This window comes from Meriones unguiculatus, chromosome 20, assembly GCF_030254825.1.
Source record: "Meriones unguiculatus strain TT.TT164.6M chromosome 20, Bangor_MerUng_6.1, whole genome shotgun sequence".
In the NCBI taxonomy this organism is placed as follows: Eukaryota; Metazoa; Chordata; class Mammalia; order Rodentia; family Muridae; genus Meriones; species Meriones unguiculatus.
In genome coordinates this window covers 23094072-23112503 of record NC_083367.1, presented here as the reverse complement: position 1 = coordinate 23112503, position 18432 = coordinate 23094072, and the positions used below count along the sequence as shown (strand labels likewise).

The 18432-nt window shown below is 42.4% G+C and overlaps 1 protein-coding gene and 1 pseudogene across 1 annotated transcript in view; both read right to left on the bottom strand.

Moving 5' to 3' along the window:
- The window catches only part of Sgk1 (serum/glucocorticoid regulated kinase 1), a 118662-nt gene that overhangs the window by 49388 nt on the left and 50842 nt on the right, over positions 1-18432 (bottom strand). The window lies entirely within an intron of this gene.
- LOC110550415 (inorganic pyrophosphatase-like) lies at positions 6507-7479 on the bottom strand (annotated as a pseudogene).

Sequence of the window (18432 nt, the reverse complement as noted above, 5' to 3'; positions counted from 1 at the left end):
CAGGGAAGTGCATTCTGAGCTAACGCTGAGCACACCAGGCAAGGTTACTGCAGCTACTGTTCTAAAGGCCTCAACTTCCAGAGGATGAATGAACTCCAAAAGGCACACTTGTATATGTTGTCACTTTCAGCCGGCTTTCCAGAAACAAAAAAGAGAAAGATGGGGAGGAGATAAAAAAAAAAAAAGATGCTGGACTTAAATGCCCCTAAAATTATTTATAATTCTACCAATGGCAAGTGAAATTGGCGTTGTTGCCTTACAAGTAGTTTCTGATTTAAAAAAAAAAATATTTTGACCAGGATTTTTTCTAAAAAAGCCACAAAACTAGAAATTTACCTAAGAAGGAGTAAAGGAAAAATTTTAGAAAAAGTAATAGAGGAAGAAAACCCTTGATTTTATGATGTAGGGGTAATTTCTATATAGCCTCCATGTTCTATCAATATTCTTATCATTTACAGTAAAACAGAATTTCTAAATTTAAACAAATTATGAGCTTAATAAGAAACTTCAAAGGATCAAAACAAAAATTCATAATTGTAGGGCTGAGGGTCTATGTAGCTATGAAACTGGCTTTGAAGGCCTGAAACTCACAGAGATCTGCCTGCTTTTGCCTCCCAGGTGCTAGAGAACTTTTTAGTGAGAAATGCTTGGTTATTTTCAGAGTCTAACAAAACAGTCAAGGCCTGAAGCATGAGCTAAACAGTCATACTAACAAAATTACACAATGAAGTACAGGTTTAGGTTCTGGAATGTTGTCTTGAGCTGTGGCAAATAAGATAGCATCTCCCTCATGTGACTGACCTAAGGGATAAGGGATGTGTCATGTGGCTTTCAGGGCTAAAGTGAAGGTCCTTGAACAACTTCCTGCAGTCAAGGCGCTCAGACCAACTCTGAAGGAGGATGAGGAGCAAAAGGAAAGACCAAAACACACACACACACACAAACAAAGGGGATTGCTTTAAAATAATGGCTCTCAGGATAAAAGCCTTACAGGAGATTTAACCTGAAGAAGTATACGTATATATTTAAAAGAAAAACAAGATCAAGCAATTCACTTAATCAAGGATGCTATTGCTTTATTTTTTAAAACATTTACTTTATTATTACACAGATTTTTGCCGGCCTGTGTCTCTGTGCGCCTCGGGAGAGCCTGTGCCTGAGGTCAAGGATGTTGGCTCCCTTGGGACTGGTGGTACAGACTGGGCGTGTCAGTTCTGAGAGTCAAGTCTGGGTCCACTGAAGGGCACATGGTACTGCTCTCGACCACCGACCCATCTCTCTGGCCCTGGATTATTTGTAATCAATTAATGTTTTCCAAACAGAGCAACAGGACTTTAAAACTTGAGGGTTTGGGCAATCTTACTTTAAGAGACCCTTAGTGTTATCTGGCCCTTCTGTGTACATTTTAAAATACTCCTGTGTTTGAGAACTGTGTAAGTGTGTTTGTGTGGGTATGCCTGTGTGTAGAGGCCAGAGGTTGGCATTAGGCACCTTCCTCAATGTCTCTCTATTTTTTTTTATTTTTGATTCAGGGTCTCTCATTGAACCTGGATTTCATCAATGTAGCTGGACTGCTGGCCAATGAACTCCAAGGATCCCCCTGTCTCTGCTCTTTGTCACTGGGATAACCAGATTTTTAAGCGGACACTGGAGACCCAAACTCCAAGTTTCTCTTCTTCATACAGCAAGCACTTTGCTGACTTAGCCATCTCCCTAGACCTTTATAGAGATTTAATGTACAGGGATTGTCATAACAGCAGGTTTGTCCCCAAACAAAATCAGTATGGGAAGAGGAATTCCGGAAACTAAAATTTAAGAGCAAAGTTTAAAAAAAAAAAAGTAACAGCTGGGTGTAATGGCATATATCTGTCACCTTAGTTCTCTGCATGCTGAGACAGGAGGACTGCTACAAGATTGAGGCCAGCATGATTGCAGTGTAACCTTGTGTTTAAAAAAAAAAAAAAGACATGCAATTTTGTTCCATTACATCTTACATAACATGAAGCAATTTCTTCTCCTAGAATTGCATTTTCTTCATGTGTTGTTTCCAACAACACATGGGATATCTTGCCAACAACTCTGATTCCTAAAATAGCATTATTCTAAATATTGAATAGAATAGTTTTTTGAGACAGGGTTACTCTGTGTCGCCTTGGCTTTCCTGGACTCATGTTGTAGACCAGGCTGGCTTTGAACTCACAGAGATCTGCCTGCCTCTGCCTCGCTCAGGTTCTTCTCAAAACTCAGAAGGCGGCTGACTCCCCAGTGCTCATGAGATGCAGGGAGAAGCCATCAAGCATATTTTCAATTCCTCCATTCCTTCCATGCCTTCCACCACTGGGGCAATAAGTCATTGGCCATAACTGTTCCAAAGGCTGCGGCCACTGTATTGCTTAGGAATGAGCTCACTGCTCAGTGAATGCTTTCCAGTTCAGGAATGTCCCCAGCTTCAGTTCCATACACTAAAGTAAATTTCATTTATATGCCTTTTTTAAGGAAAGTTGCTCTTACGGTAGCGTTGTTTTCCGAGCCCTTACCCTATCACCTGCCCCCACTGAAACAGCTTTCTACCCAAATTTTCTCTCCTTTCAAGCAATGGATATCATAAAGGAGAAATGAAGGATCTGCTTGCAAACTCATTTAAATGAGAACAAACTTGTTATTGAGAATAATATAACACAACTCACATATCCACAACAGTGAACAGTGTTATCTTTTTTTTTTTTTTTTTTTTTTGAGACAGGGTTTTTTTGTGTGTAGCTGTGGCTGTCCTGAACTCCCTGTCTAGACCAGGCTGGCCTTGAACTCACAGAGATCTGCCTGCCTCTGCCTCCCTGAGTGCTGGGGCTAAAGGCATGCACTCCCACACCCAGCTTTTTCTGGAAAATTTTAATGAAGATTCTTTTCACACTTCTCTGGGAAAAGATTATCTTCTGTCTGGGAAGAACATCTTTGCATTCTTCCCCCTTTTTACATCAGAAAAGTAAGTAACTGCTTCCTGCCCGCACAGACCTGGACTATTCCCAATGAGAACAAGAGCTAAGGTTGACTCAGAAAGTGGCTGTTATGTCCTAGAGAATAACAGATCTTGAGAATACTCTGAACTCTCTTATAGATGTGATAAGGAATAGATATGGGAACCTCATTTGAAAGCTTGTTAGCAGCAGGATTGGGGTATGTCCCTTTTAGAAACAAGTGCAGCCATGCTGTGAAAACCCAGGGGCTCGGATGACCCTTCCTTCAGGGCAGAGTCCCAGAACCGGCGAGAAACCCTAGGGGTTTCAGCACCATCTAATAAACTTACATAAAACATTTAAAAGTGAGACTAATTCCCCAAATCAGTCTTTCTAAAAATTTTGATTGCTTCAAAAACTTTCATGCATGGAAGGATGGTCTTGGGATACTAGCATGGAAATAATTAGTACTTTTAATTGGTCCAACTGGGAAATAAGGCAGACCAGACTTAATAAGCATCTCCAATCTGGAGCACATTAAAGTGAATGCATGGGTTTTTTTTTTCCCCCCTAATATCAAAGTGCATTGTACTTACTAATGAACAAAATGAATTATTTTGCCAATTGGAAAGAGTGTAATTGGACTCAGGACAAGTTCGATGAGTTAGGAAAGGAGAAACTGTGAGCCCTGGGACCCAGGAGTGAGGCCGCGACAGGTGTTCATCACTAAGCTATCCACAGAGCAGGGCTTCGTCTACGTAAAAGCTTAAGTGTTTTAAAACGTCACACATTTTGCAGATCAAGATCAGGACTGACCAATGATCAGATATCTTAGAAGTGCGCCTACCCACAGTTCTGACTGTACCTCACGGGTGACTCGGCAACGAGGGAGCTGCTTCCTCCTAACCGCTGAACCTCAGAAAGGGAGCACATCTGGATTCCGAATGATACCGGCAGCTTTGGGTTTCGGGAGACGGCCATCTGGTACAAAGGAAATCTGGACAGAGTGTCCCACCCATCAGAAAGCACCGCATTGTGCCAGTGGACTTCCCTCGGGTAAAACATCAGCTTCTCAGCTGGTCAAAGATCCGGAGAAGTGTAGGGAAAAGTGCTCGCTGGCTGACCAGCCGCCAAGCCCAGCACCAGCCTGCAGATGAGAAACATGAAGCCAATTGCTTTCCGAATCAGCCTGGGAACACCCTGCTGCCTTTATTGGCTCTTTTTATAGTTCCTATTCGCCATGAGTGCCTCCTGAACTCAGGTGTCTGGTTGGTTTTTAATCTAAAATGAAAAGGCTGGACAACTTGAAAAGCTTGGGCCCGTCCTCGTCCGAACATCTCATCTGTTTGCAATTTTACAGAGTATGTTATGAGGCTTGGCTGACAGCTCAGTAAGAGAGCGCTTGCCTTGTGAGCATGGGGAACTGAGTGGAGCCTCCCCACCCCCAGAAGCCTGTGAAAAAGCTGGGTGTGCTAGTGGCTGCCTTCCAGGGAAACAGGCAGATCTTTGGGGCTGAGCGGCCAGCACAGGGTACTTGTGAGTTGTAGGCCATTCAGATGCCCTGTCTCAACAACAACAACAAAACAACAACAACAACAAAAAAACCCAAGGAATGTCAGCACCTATGGAATGTCAGTCAAGGCTGTGCATTGGCTTCCACACACATGCACACACTTATGAACATGGAATGATTCTCGTGTCTTTTTTTTTTTTCCGACAAAGTCTCACTGCGGCTCAGACTAGCTTCAAACCCACAACTCCACAATCTGAACCTTGTGAGTGCTGGATTACAGGCACGCACCCCGCCACTCCCCACTCGATTCCGGTATCTTTCAAATAAAAATGCTTAAGTACAATATATACAATTCCACACATGGTGCATTCATACAGTGAAAATGTAAAAACTAATATATAGGAATACAATAGTTTTCCACTGCTGATATTTTACTTTTTAAAGAGCTTTTAGTTTTTATATTTGGATAGGAGAAACATAGAACTGACAATGATGGACTAAAGAGAAAATAATAGACAGTGGTACATTCCTGTAATCCCGGTACTTGGAAGTAAAGTCAGTTCAAAGCTATTGACGCCTAGGCCTGCCTGAGCTACATGAGACCACCCCTCAGGAATCCCTCCAAAATGTTAAATATAATTTTTAATTCTATGAAGATTAAATCTTATTTCTAAATTATCTTATTTATATTAAAAATAAATGATTAAATTATAATCAGCACAATTCATTATGAAACTTGGGAACATTTTCATGGTGCCTTATAGTTTTATAGCATGATCCTTGCAGAAATCAAATTATCAGTGATTTTCCCATCTGTACTGTTCATTCCTCCTGACCTAATGAATGATACAAACTATCTTGTTCTCAGAAAGTTCAGCAAACGGAGGTATGATATCATACATCTGTAATTCCAGAACTGGAGACAGGCAGGAGGATCAACATTCAAGGCCATCCTCTTCTAAGTAGAGAGTTCAAAGCTTACTTAGTCTGTATGAAACCCTACTGCAAAACATCAAAAAAAATGTTAAGATAGTCTCATTAATCTATAAGTGACAAGTATTTTTAAAACCCCAGTGCACATTTACCTACACATGTGAATGTAAGGAAAGTACATTTGAGACAGTGTGCTGGCTGGTTTAGCTTGACAAAGGAGCTATTTGAAAGGAGGAAACCTCAACTGAGAAGATCTCTCTATTAAGATCCCACTGTAAGGCATTTTCTTAATTAGTTATCAATGGGATGGGGGGGGACCATCACATCTTAGGTGGTGCCACCCCTTGATGGTCCTGGGTTCTGTAAGAAAGGATGAGTAAGTCATGGGGAGCAAGCCAGTAAGCAGCACCCCTCCATGGCCTTTGCATCAGCTCCTGCCTCCAGGTTCCTGCCCTGTTTTGAGTTCGTGTCCTGACTTCCTTCAGTGATAAACAGCCATTTGGAAGTATGAGCTGAATAAACCCTTTCCTCCCCAACTTGCTTCTCGGCTGTGCTGTTTTGTCGAATCAATAGAAACCCTGGCTAAGACAAATTGGTACTATGGGCTGACCAGCGAGAAGAGCAACAGCAGTGGCGTGAGCCAGCCTGAGCCTAGGAGATAAGCCCTGTGTGCTGCACAGGGAAGGGCTGGAGAAATGACCCAAGCAGTTTGGAGGAACCCAGAAGTTCATGAGTGAATCCAGATAATTGGACACTGAGTTATTTATACTGTTGGAGTTTGGTTTTACTTGGTTCAGATTGTGAATGTGCCCTGGTTCTTTCCTCTTGAAAAAGGTAATTAATTAATTAATTCACTTCTTTCCCCCCCTCCCCGAGACAGGGTTTTGCTGTGTAGCCTTGGCTGTGTTGGACTTGCTTTGTAGACCAAGCTGGCCTCAAACTCACATAGATCCACCTGCGTCTACCTCCTGAGTGCTGGGATTACAGACAGGCATGCGCCACCACAGCCAGCTGAACATATTTAATTTAATTTTGATTTTTACAGGTGCCCAAAGCTGAAAGCTACTCTGCTTTTGCATCTCCTGCTTCTGGGTAGACAGAGCTCAGGAGTTTCAGCTTGTATTCCAGGGGAATCTTATCAGATTTTCCGGGGATGGTATCATTTATCTGTCAGTAGTGAGCAGGCAGAGTCACACAGTGGTGTCAAAGCATCCGCTATGGCAACGGCAGCTTCGGAGTTACACTGAAAGGGGCTCTCCCACACTGCCATGTTCGTGCAACTGGTTCCGTTTCCCTCTGTTCTCTTAGTCACTAATGCTTTCCAGTAATCATGAGTACTTTAGTAATGTCAGTTACAAAACTTTGTGTCTTTACAGTCTACACTGAATGAAAGGTCATTTTCTGGTTTTCCATCAGGGATCTTATACCCTCTAAAGCAGCTTTAAAGTAGCCAGGACATCAAGAATGTCCCTGTAAGTGGCTGCATCTGGGTCATCCACATTAATGGCAATGATGGTCCACTTAGTTTTGCCTTCATCAATCATAGCCAACACACCCAGAACTTTCATTCTCATTATTTCACCTCCTTCATACACCTTGCTTCCAATTCCACAAACATCAGTTGGGTCATTGTCATTCTGTCCTGGGTCTTCCTGTCTGAGGGATGGCACCATAGTTCCAGATGTATTCCTTATAAAAGAGCAAATTTGAAACATGATGAAGTTTATATTCCTGAACTGAACTGAAAGTGTTCTTTGAAGCAATCTCCAGTTTTGCACTTGACCAGTGTTGAACCTCAACCACCATGTGGAATACATCCTTATCTGCATAAATCGGAATATCACGAGATGGAGAAATACACTGTCCTTTCTTGTTTTGGAGAAAGGTGTGGTACTTGAGGGCGAAGGGCACAGTGTTCTGGTTGCTGAAGGTTCTCATGGTGTCTGAGGACAAGTCCCTGCCGCTGCCGGGCCACCTAGGCACACAGCCCCGCTGCAGGGCCATGAGGCAAGAGGAGGAAATGAGAGATTGGATATTTTAAAGCTGCTGAAGTTTTTCTTTTAATGTGTTTGAATTTGTAAAGCCTGTGAGACTTTTAAAGCTATGTATGTTTTTAATAGATACATATTGTGAGAGCTTGGGGATGAATATGAAATCAACAGTGTGGATACTAGGTAAAGTATCCAATGCAGGCAACATATCCAGTCCAGTGAGGAGGCAGGCTGGTCAAAGTCGTGTTGCCCTGCCTAATCCTCTGTCACTGCCCCAGTATAGCCCTTCCTCGCCCTGTAGAGTCACTAGGACAAGATAACTTTTTGAGAACATTGGTTATTGTAAGGTGTGAAAAATAAGGAAACAAAGTCTCCAGAGCAGAGGGGAAATCCCTCTTTTGATGAAGCAACCTGTGTGGCAATTAAGAAGCGTGGATTTCCCCCTCAAAAACTACAGCTGCTCATCAAATCATCCCCTCCCCCCATTCAAAGTTACAGGGTTCACCAGCTTCTGTGAAATCAGCTCCTACAGAGCCATAATTTCAGGACTCTCGGCATTCATCACTTCTGAGACACTGAGCAGAAAAGGGCCTGGTCCATATCACGAGGAGGAAGTAGGCCCCACTAGCCTCAGTGGTTGGTTTTCATGCCTGAGATTAGTAATGCAGTTATTTGTGTTTCGATAAGACTATATGTAGTTCAACTGATTGGACAGCAGGCGCTACACAGACATAGGATGTAGAAAACTCCTGAGTCATGTCCCTGACCTACACTTCATCCTGACCAGCAGAGACATCAGAGCCAAGGTCGTGTCATACAGTTCAATCCAGCATTGAAATTTCAGATACTTTCAGCCTTCACATTTGTAAAGGGTCCCAGGCTCTTTAGTTTGTTAGTGTATTTATCCTTGGTATTTCTCACTTATCTTAATATTGTCATCCATAGTAACCATGACCCATGCGTTACAAGACTTCATGGCAGACATGAAGCTCAGGCTCCGTCTATGAAATGGGCCCATGACCTCTGCAGGCATCTTTGATGAAATGAGTCCTCAGAACTGCTAGGATTTCAACTTTGAAGAAAATGAGAAGCAAATGTTCTAAGAGTTGCTCAGGGGGAGGGGAAAGAGGCCACTTCTTCCATTGCTGCCGAGTTTTGTCCTTTGTGTGTCTCAGGAGCCATGGATCTGATTAGCACAGTTGATTAAGTCACTGTGCTCCCAGCCAGGGCAGGCAATGGCTCCCAGCCAGGGCAGGCAGGTTCTTTCAACCTTCCAAGCCTACTGCAAATCCCTCCTGTTCATCTTCAGGGAGGGTAGCTGAAGGGCTAATCACATTTGTCCAGACCCAGTCATTACTGCTAGTGCATTCAAGTTTTTGGTTGTTATTGCTTGTATTTTCTTTACTATTTATTTAGTATGTGTGTGTGTGTGTGTGTGTGTGTGTGTGTGTGTGTAAGAGAACAACTTTTGGAAGTCAGTTCTCTCTTTCCACCAGGGATTGAACAAAGGATTCAACCCGGGTTTTCTGGTTTGGAAGCAAATGTCCTTACCACTAAGCCATATTGGGTTTTTTTTGTTTGTTTGTTTGTTTTGTTTTTTAAAGGTTTTTCAAGGGAGGGTTTCTCTGTGTAGTCCTGGCTGTCCTGAAACTCTCTCTGTAGACCAGGCTGGCCTCAAACTCACAGCAATCTGCCTGCCTCTGCCTCCTGAGTGCTGGGAATAAAGGTGTGTGTCACCATCAGGGTCTGTCAAGTTTTTAGTGTGTTTGTTTGTTTGTGGGTTTTGTTTTGTTTTTGTTTTTTTATTTTGTTTGTTTGTTTGTTTGTTTTTTTGAGACACGGTTTCTCTGGGTATCTCCTAATAGTTATGGCTGTTCTGAAACTTGTTCTTGTAGACTGGGCTGGCCTCAAACTCAGAGATCCTCCCTGCCTCTTCAATTTGGCTTTTGACACAGTTTTTGCTTTGTAGTCTAGGGCAGCCTGGGACTCACCATGTGGCCCAGGCTGTCCTGGGCCTTGCCATACTCTTCCTCTCAGTTTCTTGAATGCTGGGATTACAGACACAAACCACCCACCTGGACATATTCAACCCTGAAAATGAGTCAAAACCATAGCAGTTAGGGCTGAAGATGTGCCTCAGGCCCTAGAAGTACTTTAGCCACTGTAAACAAAGACCGGGAACCTAGCACCACGCAAACTGCATGTGCTCGTTCTTGCCATGATCCCAGCACTATAGAGGTAGAGCCAGAAGATCAGGAGTTCAAGGACAGCCTTGGCTATATAGTAAATTTGAGGTCAGCCCAGGAACAAGTGATACCTTGTCTCAAAACTAAAGGAGCTGGGGGTGATGGCACACACCTGTAATCCTAGCACTCCGGAGGCAGATGCAGGCAGATATTTGTGAGTTCTAGGACAGCCAGGGCTACATAAAGAAATTCTGTCTCCAAAAGGGGGCAGGGAGGGGCTGGAGGAATGTCTAGGCAGCACTGTTCTTCCAAAGAACCCAAGTTAAGTTCCCAGTCAAATAGCCTCCGCACGATTGCCCGTCACTGCAGTTCTAGGGGAATCCAGTGTCTCCACCTTCCAGAGGTACATATGCATAGCGCTCTCTCTCTCTCTCTCTCTCTCTCTCTCTAAAATGAAATCTTAAGCCAGGCACGGTGGCATGCACCTTTAATCCCAGCACTCAGGAGGCAGACTCAGTCAGATCTCTGTGAGTTTGAGGCCAGCCTGGTCTACAAAGTGAGTCCAGGACAACCAGGACTACAGAAAACAAAACAAAACAAAAACAACAAAAAAACCTGTCTCAACTCCCCCCAAAACAAACAAACATAAATAGTCAGTAACTACAATAAAAACAGAAGTATCTTGGGTACATCTGTTGTTGCCTTCTTGTTATTCGTAGGCAGCTAACTTCAGCACAGAGAATTCAAGAGCTCTGGTCAAAGCAACTCCCCCACCTCTTGATTTTACCTGCTCCTTCTGTTATGACATATGAACAAATTTGTTTTTAAAAGTTTGTTCATGCTTCACACTCATCTTTGTAATTCCTTGTGCTGCTTTGGGACTGGGAACTCTAGTCATTGTTACAAGCACTAAACCTTATGGCCTGAGCCCAGGAAGAGAAAACAGACTCCCAAAAAAGTTGTCCTCTGACTTCTATCCAAAAAGTCCCTAGCAAGGACATACCCTCACCCCTACCCCAGATAAATGTAATTTCAAAAATCAAAGACCATTTCAATATGTCTGTAAAAAGAACAGCAACAAAAAGTTACCTCTCTTAAAGCTGGAATCTTTGTCTCTCTTTGCAAAGCAAGAACCCACCTTATTGTAATAAATCTCCAGAATAAGTTATCTCATGGTTATAAACCTTAATCCAAAGCCAGAGGCCTCCAGTGGAGAAATGCCAGGAATTCATCTCTTCCTCTTTCTCTTTTTTATTCCTACACGTGTATCGTTTCTGTGACTGAATCACTAAGTGGATCCCCATTTCCTGAGGATGGAAGAATTATGTAAGATGCCTTTCAAAAACCCTTAGTGATATGAATTCCATTTCCCCCTGAGCTACACGTTACTTGGTTCCAATCACCATATTATTCCAGATCCCCAGGCCCTGGCTCATGTGACCCATCTGTGAGGTTTTCTTCTTCACTCTTCTCTAGTTTAGTAACTCCCACTTCTTAGCTTAGATTCCTGTTCTTCCGGGAAGACTGTGGGTCCCCCCAAAAAATAAGCTGTAGGATTCTCGTCTGCATTATCGGAACCTTCCCCTGTGTACCACTTACACAGCCTATACGGCTATGTGTGAGCACCTGTTTACTGGCCAGTAAAGCTCCTTCTTTCTAGGAAGCACCGCACGGTGGTACTTCACTGCCAAGCCGACACCAGAAACTTTCAAGTATTTTTTAAGAACTATAGAGAGGTTCCTTGGAGGGCTGGAGAGAGACCCCAGTTTCTGGTCCCAGTGTGTATATGTACAGGGGATCTCTACCTGAGAGGTTTGGCTTCATGCTGAGATGAGAGTCACTTGTTTTAAAAATAACTCAGGGCTGCTGATTCATGCAGTTCTAAGCCAAGAAGCAAACTGTCATCAATTTCTTTCCTTTTTTTTTTTTTTTTTTTTTTTGGCTCTGATCCTCCCAAGCTAATACGCTTATCATTTTCTAGCCTGCAAAGACCTCTAACCTGTATTACTGAGGTAGAGAGCCACCTATTTACCGCTTATCTCTCCCTGCCAAGGTGCTGAGCTCTTGCATTCTTCTTCACACAGAAACCTAGGGAACCTCCTGGAATAGTCATTTAAACATCAACCTGTGAGGAAAATAACAGGAAATACCTATGGGGAAAAAAGGCACATGTTTATTGAGGTTAACTTGTGTATTTATAGCTATCAAGGTTGATGGACATTGGAAAAGTAAACTAAAATTATAGATAACAGGCCGTGGAATTTGGCTGGACTTAAAAGAGAGTTTTCAGATATTCTTATATGAATGGCTAAAAGTCTACCTCAGTAAGGGAATTTGATTTTCTCATAGAAGAGAGCTGAGCCGCTTCCATGGCATCAATGTATTTCTGATTTCAGATGATGCTTCTAAAGTGGTGGTTCTAGACCTGTGGGTCTCAACCCTTTTGGGTGTTGAATAACCTTTCATAGCAGTCACCTAAGTCATCTGAAAACACAGATATCTACATTTACAATTCATAACAGCGGCAAAATTACAGCTATGAAGTAACAAGGACATAACTTTATGGTTGGGGGTCACCACACAGGAGGAACTGTTTCAAGGGATGGCAGTGTTGGGAAGGTTTCGAACCACAGCTCTAAGAGATGATGTCATACAGGCTGAAGTTCGCTAGGACACTGCCTAGAAACATTTTCATCTCATTTAAAGACAAAGTGACCTGATATGTGTGACCAATGAAAATTGGATGATTGATTTACTCTGGGCAACCTCGGCTGATAGGTGTTTCAGAAAAAATTAGGAGCTCTTCAAGATTTTCTGTAGAAGCAGAATGAATGAAAGGCACATCTTTCCCCAAATTCCTGTTAGTTTTCCTAAAACTTTTTCTCCATAGAATAGTTTCTAGAGAGGCTCCTTGCCCCTTGATAAATTAAACTTTTTAAAATTTAGTTACCTTTTATTTTATGTGCATTGGTGTTTTGCCTGCATGTATGTCTATGTGAGTGTCAGATCTTGGAGTTCTGGACAAAGCCATGTGGGTGCTGGGATTGTGAACCTGGGTCCTCTCGGAAGAGCAGTCAGTCCTTAACAGCTGAGCTAATTTCTCCAGCCCCAACAAATTAACTTTTATCTCTTTAGTAAGCGGTCCAAGTAAACACTCTAAGCTTTGAGGATAGGGAGAAACAATGTCAAAAAAACCAAAGCAAACCAAAACCGAACCAAACCAAAAAAAAAAAAAAAAAAACAAAAAACAAAACAACCAATTGGCATAAAATTACACTCAGCTCAAACCCTTAAATTCTTTAACACTTTTAATGATCTCAAAATTACTTATTACTAAGTAACATTGCCAAAGCAATATTGTTATAGTGGGAAAAGGCCATGTAACTTCAGGGAAGGACTACCCTAAGATGAATAAATTCCGTTACAAGTAGGAAAGACTGGGTTACGCATGACCCAAGGTACAACATCTCAGCCCAAGATTAACTGCTGGCTAATAGTGTGCAGAAGAGAGTGATGTGTGGGGGCAGGCGAGTGGGGAGGTGGGGGGAGGAGGAGGGGCAGCTAGAGGATTTCTGAGCAGTCCAGATAGATTTCTGAGCATTTCCAGACTCATCGCTGAAGCGCTGGCCTGCTGGTCAGATTGAACTTACAGAAGTTATCTGTGGTACAAACCTGAGTGTGTTTCACCCCAATGAATGTCCTGCCATTCATTCCTCTGATCACAGTCCATCCTGCGTGGTTGGCAAAGCAAAGGTTTGTTTGGTGGTTAAGGAGATGAGAGTGACCTGGATCCTGCTCCCTCTTCCCCATTCTGGAAGAACTGTCTAGATCCTCACCTCTGACCTGTGAGAAGGGCAGAGTTGGATCTGAAAGAGTTGATCTTCAGGGACCAAGTGGGGGGAAACTTGGGATGCTGGGAAAGAGGGCCCAGTGTCCTGGTTATCTGGTAGGTCACAAAACGTGCCTGTGGGGCAGACAGAAAGCCGGGTAGACTAGAATCCTTTTCTGTGCTTTGTGTTGGGAGCAGGGACTTTCTTGGTATATCTGTGTGGGAAGCACAACACCCTTAATTTAGCTTTCCACTAATGGATGTTTCTCCTCTGTTAGAAAGAGAAAAGAAAATACAGTTCATCTTGTGAGTTTTATAACCAAGACTCATAGTAAGAAAAAGATTGCAATAGATAAGATTGAAAGAGATTTTAGATCTTTGTGAAAACAATGCATTTTACATTGCTAAGAGTGAATACAGAGTTCAAACACATGGGAAGAGATAGAAACAGTTGCTACAAGGAAACACAACAAATTTAAAATGGAAAAAAATGTTAACATTTTTGATAATAATAAAAAAAAAAAAGCCAGGTGTGGTGGTTCACACCTATAACACCAACACAAGTGGGAGACTGAGGCAGGAGTTTTGCCATGAGTATGAAGCCAGTTTAGGCTACATAGTGAGTTCTGTGCTAGACTGAGCAAAGAACAACATTTTATCTTTTTAAAAAAAATTAAATCAAATCAATGCTGTATCATTTAATTCAATTGACATAGAATTAAGCATGGCCTTCAAGGAAGGTGGGAGAGGTTTACTTCTATAGTGTGGGTAGTTTCTTGGGTTTCTACTCCCCCCTCTCTTTTATTGATTCAACTCTTTCTAAATTGGTCTGGAAAGGCTTATGAAACCATCATCATTATTTTCAAACCACCAGATTCTTGGGAATTTATACAAAGGTTCAATTTATCCCAAGATAATTCCAAGTGAGAAACACCCCATAATTTTCAGCCTTATTCAAAAAAGAAACAGAAAGAAAGTGCTAATCCTAGGGTCGCTGGTTATACAACATAACTGTCTGGTAGAATATTACCCATAATGCTAATCATCAGACTTATATTGCAACATAGGAATGTGTCAAATGTTAAGTGAAGAAAAGAATAAGTTATTACATAACATATTCAGTCATGTGCAAAATGAATATACACATGAAATATGGAGAGAATATACACACAAGTAAAAGCAATTGAAATACAAAGAAAATTAGATTGTTTTTAAAGTTCTCATTAATTTAATTATAAAAAATATTACACTTTTTTTTCATTTGGTTTTTTGAGACAGGGTTTCTTCGTGTAGTCTTGGCTTTCCTGGACTCACTTTGTAGACCAGGCTGGCCTCACACTCACAGCTGGCCTCAAACTGGCCCCTGCCTCCCGAGTGCTGGGATTACAGGTGTGTGCCACCAAGTCCGGCTTAAAATCTTACACATTTGTAAATTATGGGAAAGGTAAAAAAGAACTGTTATTACATAAATAAGGTGAATATATATTAGATGACATATGAAATCTGACAGTGGAAACTGTAGCTTCCCACCAGCTCATAGCAGGATATCCAGATGCAAGGATAATCTTTTTTCTGGTTCTTATCCCCAAAAAAGTGCTTAATGATACTTAGGCCATTTCAGGTTACTTTAAACCAAAGGAGAAAATATACAAAACTTCAGAGAGAAAAGAGTAGAGTTTCTTACTTGAGACACATCTCACTGGAATAAATGTTTTAAAAATTCTGTTTTTCCAGAGTTACAAATTGTTAAGTCTGTCCTTCGTGAGGTAACACAGACCCAGAAAGACACAAATGGTATGTACTCACTTACAAGTGGATTTTAGTCACATAGTACAGGATAGACATACTACAATGTACAGACCCCCAGAAAGATAAGTAACAAGGAGGACCCTAGGGAGGACGTGTAAATCTCAATCAGATGGGAAATAGAATAGACAGAGGTAATGGCGGAAGAGTGGGAACAAGGACCATCAGAGCCAATTGTCCAGGGCCCAGAGGGGCCTTCAGCATCCAAAGCACCAACATCAATGCATAGTCTGGTCCTAGGTCTTCTACTTATGATTACCTGATGGGCATCTAAGGCTTCCTGTGGGCCTGATAGTCAGGGGAGTGGGTGATACCTCTGACATGGACTATGCTGCCTGCTTTTTGATCCCTTACAGGACTGCCCAACCAGGCCACAGGGGAGGAAGACAACTCAGTCCTCATGGGAACAGATGAGCTGGGGTGTCTGGATGGGGGGGGTCCCCTATTCTGAGGAATAGGAGGAGGGAGGATTCAGGAAGGTGGGTGGGGCTGGGAGAAGAGGAGGGCAGGGCCTATGACAGAGATGTAAGTTGAATTAATTAATTAAAAAATTAAAAATAAAAATAACAATACAACAACTTTTATAAAATAACAACAACAACAACAAAAAAGAATCATTAAGTCAGCTGGGCATGGTGGAGCACATCTGTGTTCCCAGCACTGGGGGAGACAGAGGCAGGTGGATCTCTGTGAGTTCAAGGCCAGCCAAGGCTACATAGAGAAACCACGTCTTGAAAAACTAAAACTAATAATAATAATAATAAAATGATAATGATAATAATAATAATAATTAAGAGAGCTGGTGTGGCTAGAATTGTGACTGAGATAGTAGGCTGTGTAAACAGCATTCTTGAAGCCCTAGGTTCAGTTTCCAGCACCATGCAAAACCTGGCTTGATGGCCATGCCTGCAATCCCATAATTAAAAATGTGGAGAAAGGGGGATTCGAAGATCAAAGTCACCCTCAGCTATATAAGTGGGTTCAAGACCAGACTGGGCTACAGGAGACCCTGTCTTCAAATGAACTAGTAAGCAATGAACACCAGCACCAAAAGCTTGGAGATGGGAAGCCTTTGTTTAAAAGGTTTTTCTTGTTCTGACCATTTTTAACTCCTGCTACCTTGCGTGTATTAGTCAATTAGCGATACCATAATAGGTTTTACAGGTTTCCTTCACGTTCCCCGTGTTGACGGGAATCCTCTCAGCAGCCCTTCAGGATGAGCATTGCTGCTTATTCTTCTCAACTTCCAGATGACCCTGCATAGGTCAGGGACCATGTGTTAGGTCACATGCCCTGCTAGTGACTGAGCTCGGTGTAAAAACCAGGTTTTCTGGATCTGTCCATCTAGAATGCTTCATCTGTTTGGCCACAGTCTAGCTATCAACAATGAAGAAATTCTGCTTGTTCAAGAATTTTGTTTTCTTTGACAAGAGCTTTCTCAGGAAAAATAAGGGCTAGAAACTTGGTGAAGATCAATGACAATCATAGGTGACAAACTTAGAACCTCCGGACCCCCACTTCCATGGAGATTCTGTCATATCAAAAGCAGAAAATTAGGGAAGAGGACAACTCTTAAATCCATAAAAGCCTTCATAAAAATACGATATAAATTAAAGGAAACCAAAACCATTCAAAACCATCTGGCTGATTTTAATGTATTTTTTTAATAGTATTTTTTGAAGAAAGATCAGAAAAACTCACCATGTTCATAAAAGATGGAAACTTTTGTAGCAGACCTTTTCCCTTCCACACTTGCTGGGCTCCGAAGCTCAGTAATTCAGAGACAATCTAAAGGACACCAGGCATCTTTGTAAGCACAGGTGTCCTGGATCATGAAGATGAAGACCAGCAAGCAGGAGTGCTTAGAGGCCAGCCCTGGACTGTGTTAAATGCAATCGATTAATTAATTAATTAATTAAAGAGGTTCTTTGCCTTCCCCTCCCTCAAGACAGGGTATTTCTGGGTAGCCTTGGGTGTCGTGGACTCACTTAATAGACCAGGCTGGCCTCCATCCCACAGTGATTCATTGGCCTCTGCCTCCCCGAGTGCTGGGATTAAAGGCCTGCACTACTGAGCCTGGCTAAAGAGGGGCTGAGGAGGAAGAGACTGGGACCTCACACAGAACCACGTCAAAGCCTTAGCGCTAGTTCTTCTGTTTGTAGCGACATGGCATGAGTCCTTCCAAAGGAGTGGATTCATTAGGCCTTAAAGAAAGGAAGAAACACTGCATACAGCCCTTGCCTGCTGACTCAGCACTTTCCAAGCCGACTGAGTGGAAAGATGGACAGAAGACTCAGAGTCTGGGGAAATCCTCACTCAGCCAAATCTATCCCATATGAGAGGGTAGACTTAATGAGAATCAGCTCTGAGCCTTTGGCAGGCAGCTGCGGGAATGCAGGGGATTTACAGCCTGGGCTGAGCTGGTTTTTTTTTTTTTTTTTTTTTTTTTTTTTTTGCTTTGCCTTTCCGTTCAGTATTACAAAATTTTGCATGAACAAAATTTCAGCTTCAACTAATAAAGGCAAAGGGGGAGACATAAAAAAAAAGGCACATAGCAACTGTATCACAGGTTTGCAAGGCCCTGGAGGACATAAGGGCTTTGAGAAGATGAATACTTTGGGTTCTATGATTGCTAGGACACCGTTTCTCCAGAGACTTCCTTGGCAGGGATAGAATGGCTCCGTGATGGAAGACCACAGTGATGCCTGATTTCTTACCCCCAGGATGGAGCTGCAACTGTTTCCTTCCATAATTGGGTTCCTCGGTAGCTGTGGTGTTTACCACACTCACAGGTAACATATTAATATGGTCTTGAAACTGCAGATAATGTAGGTAAAGCCAAAGTCCTTGACTGATCCCTTTTAATCCCCCGGAGGCAGTTATCACCATACCCTGGGGATGGATGTTTACATTTCCTGTTCTTTTATCTCTTTTTAAACAGGGAAGTAGCCCAGTGTACTGGCAGACCTTAATCTCAGCCCGTGGGGAGGTAGAGATTAGATGTTTGGGGGGGGGGGTTCCTCGGTTACATATTCAAGGCCCACCTGGCCCTCTGTGACTACATCTCAAAACCATTAACTCACTGAGAGTTACAATGTTACAGGTCCAACGCTACATTGAGCAATTGTCCCTAGTTCGCTTCCCTGTTGTTTCCTGTAGTAAACACCAAAACCAAAACCAACTTCAGGAAAGAAAGGGTTTATTTGACTTTGTGCTTCTC